At 34.9% G+C, this 3,513-nt stretch overlaps 1 pseudogene; it reads right to left on the bottom strand.

Annotated features, from left to right (window-relative positions):
* Positions 1-2,752: 2,752 nt before the first annotated feature.
* Positions 2,753-2,853, bottom strand: LOC147916977 (U6 spliceosomal RNA; annotated as a pseudogene).
* Positions 2,854-3,513: the final 660 nt, after the last annotated feature.

Below are 3,513 nucleotides of genomic sequence, written 5' to 3'. Positions count from 1 at the left end.
CCATTCTTAACTTGAATTTTTCAAAAGAAAGATTTCAAAGGCAAGAAGTGACAAACACAAGTTTAACCAGTATGCTTTCTACTGCATTATCGAGTCCTTGGTGTAGGTGTTAAAAAAGGCACACATTTCGCGTTGACCTCCTTGAGAAGCACTTGTGGATTTTACCATTAATAAGTCCCCTCTGTTCTCACTCTCCAATTAGTTGTGTGATCACATAACAGTATTTTGATCTGGACTGTATTTCTTGTTATAATGATTAGCTTTTTATACCTTAGAATCTTTGTGAAGAGCAAGATAAATTGCCTTCATTTCTCCTCCTTGATCAACCACACATAGCACTTCAAAAAGGGAATGATCAGATCTTGCACTCTCAAGTCCCTGTTAACTGACTTCTGGGCAGGATATATATGCACCTCATTTTTCAGGTGGGAAAACCGAGGCTTTGAGCAATTACTGGACTTGTCCAACTGACTCACTTTAAAAAAAATTTAAAAACCCAGAGAGTTTTCTTAATGAAAATACATGGAAATGGTTAGTGTTGTGGTTTCCAAGTTTCACTTTTGGTGAAATTCAATCCTTCAAATGATTGAATTTTTACAGAAACGACTTTGTTTGTAATTCACTGCTGTATCCCAGATTCTGACACATGGTATGCACTCAATAAATATTTCAAATGAATGGATGAGTTGCATTATCTCTTCATTTAGTTTTATTTAGATGGTCAAATAAAAATTTTGGTTTTAAAACATTTTTAAGCTTAATATTTTAAAACAATTGTTCTTCATGTAGGCTTTTTTAAACAGCAAATTCTTTTTGGAGATAATTCGGAAAAAATAAACAATACACATACACCCTTATGGGAAATATAATACTGTTTTCTTTTATTTGTTCTGCAACTTGCCTTTTCACAGAACGCTGGGTCTTGAAGATCTACTTGCATTGAGCACAAATGGTTCCACATCACTCTTTTTTACTCTTGCATAGTATTTAGTTGTATGGCTGGATCATAGTTTAGTTAGTCATTTCCTTAATTAATGGCATCTAGGGTATTCCCGATTTCTTGCTATTTTGAAATTTGCTGCACAAACATCTCCGCACATTGCCTCCTTATGTGCCTCCATCGTTGTTTCTCTAGGTTAGTGCTGAGCAGTGAAACTGCAGTTCAGAGAAATGCCCAATTTAAGTTTTTTTAGATGCTGTCAAAATGCCCTACAGAATAAAACTGCAATTTATACTTTGCTGTCCATCTGCCCACATTCTTGCCTACATTTAATATTAACAAACATTCGTTTTTACCAGCCTCTTGGGTGAAAAATTGTATCTAGTTCATTTTGAGGAAGTAACTTTGTTATTGTAAGTATATACATATATACTTACATAGAATGAATATAATGTACATGCATGTGTATATATGTATGTATGCACTGATAATTTAAATATTAATACTTACCACTCAGCTGAATATGAATACTGCTTTAGGGACATCTTCCCAATTGTACAGCAGTAATTCATTTGTTTTTGCTCCTGTATATGAATATACCAAAACAAATATACCATTTGTTTTTTTTGTTGTACAATGATGGACATTTGAGCTGTTTACTGTTTTTTTTCTATTTTGAATTGTGCATCTATTAGCTTTCTTGTGTATGTCTCCTGGTGCACACGTGTAGGAGCGTTGCTAAGGTCTACCTAACTGTGAAATTGCTGAGTCCTAGGGTATAATGGAGACTGCTAGTTGTCCATCCCAGTTCGTTCTCCCCGTCTTTGCACATGGTGCCCAGCTAGACATTTTTCCCAGCTTCCTTTTCAGTTGGATGTGGCTATGTGACTAAGTTCTCACCAATGGAATATAAACAGCTTTCCATTTGGCTACTTTGGGATCAAAGACTTAAGACAGTGGGTGTATCTCCTCCAGGCTCTCTTCTCTCTTCCCACTAGCCAAAACCCAAATGCAGTGTTGGTCCAACTTCAACTTTGCTGAAAAGGTCAGGTCCTAGATGATGGCAGAGCAATGACATGGAAAGAACAGAGTACCTGAATGACCATAAGGATCAAAATTGTCCCTGATCCGGACTGTAAACTTCAGGACTGATATGTGAGAGAGAAATAAACTTCTTTACCTTTAAGCCATTTTATTGTTAGTATCTTTATTACGGCAGACTGTACTTACTCTAATACATAAGGAGGTACATGTTAAACTTCACTGAGTGATGCCATACTCCTATCCAAATTGTTCAAACCAATTGACACTCCCACTAGCAATGTATGAAAGTTCTTGACGCTCCATACCCTACCAACCCTAGCTATTATCTGACTTTATTACTTTTGCCTATTGGTGGGTGAAAAGTATTATCTTGGTGTTTTCACTTGCAAATGAGGTTTTGCATCTTTTCAGATATTGTTAGGTCATTCATATTTCCTTTTACCTGAAATGTCATTTGAATCTTTGCCATCTTTAGTATTGGGTGCTTTTTAAATTGTGGTCAGACATATATAACATAAAATTTGCATTTTAACCATTTTACGTGTACAATTCAGTGGCATTAATTACATTCACAATGTTGTGCAAACATCACCACTGTCTATTTCCAAAACCCTTTCATCACCCCAAACCCATTAAGCAATAACTTCCCATACCCCTTCCTGCAGCCCCTGGTAATCTCTAATCTAGTTTCTGTCTCTATGAATTTGCCCACTGTAGATATTTCATATAAGTGGAATCATATAATATTTGTCCTTTGGTGTCTGGCTTAGAAATACGGCACACCACAAATTTGTGTGTCATGTTTGTGCAGGGGCCATGCTCATCTCTGTTTCGTTCCAATTTTAGGATACATGCTGCCAAAGAAGCATTTGGGCACTTTTTAAAATGTTTTATTTATTTTTGGTTTGTAGAAGTTCTTTATGTATTCTAGAAACTAATACTTTTTTAATTAAATGGGTTGCAAATATTTTCTCCCAGTGTTTGGCTTAACTATGTTTATTGTGTCTTTTTGCACCAAAGTTTTTCATTTTATGTAGTCAAATATATCTATATTTTCCTTTGGAATTTGTGCTTTTTGTGAAATCCTCCTCCACCCACCCCACTTCATTAATATCGTTAAGATATTCTCCCATATTTTCTTAAAAAATAATTTAAAAGTTTTGCCTTTCATATTTGTTTTTAATCCACCTGGAATTGATTATAATTGATACGAGAGAAGAATCTAATTTTATTTTTTCAAATTGTCTCAGCAATGTTTATTGAATGGTTTATCCCTTCCCTAGTCCTATGTAATGTTTCCCTTGACATGGATTTTCCACACACACATTAGTCTTAAATCCCCACGTCAGTTCTATATTGTTTTAATTATGGTAGCTTTATAGTAAGTATGGATAGCTGGTAAAGGAAGTCCCTCCGTTTTGTTTGTCTTCAAAATTGTCTTGGTTGTACTTACGTTTTGCCTTTGAATTTTTGGTCAAATTGTCAAATTCTTCAAAAATATTACAGATATTTTTCTTGTGTTTGTATTA

This window comes from Ceratotherium simum, chromosome 5 (assembly GCF_057802395.1).
Source record: "Ceratotherium simum simum isolate JZ-2026a chromosome 5, ASM5780239v1, whole genome shotgun sequence".
Classification (NCBI taxonomy): Eukaryota; Metazoa; Chordata; class Mammalia; order Perissodactyla; family Rhinocerotidae; genus Ceratotherium; species Ceratotherium simum.
This window is presented reverse-complemented; position numbering and strand designations above follow the sequence as displayed.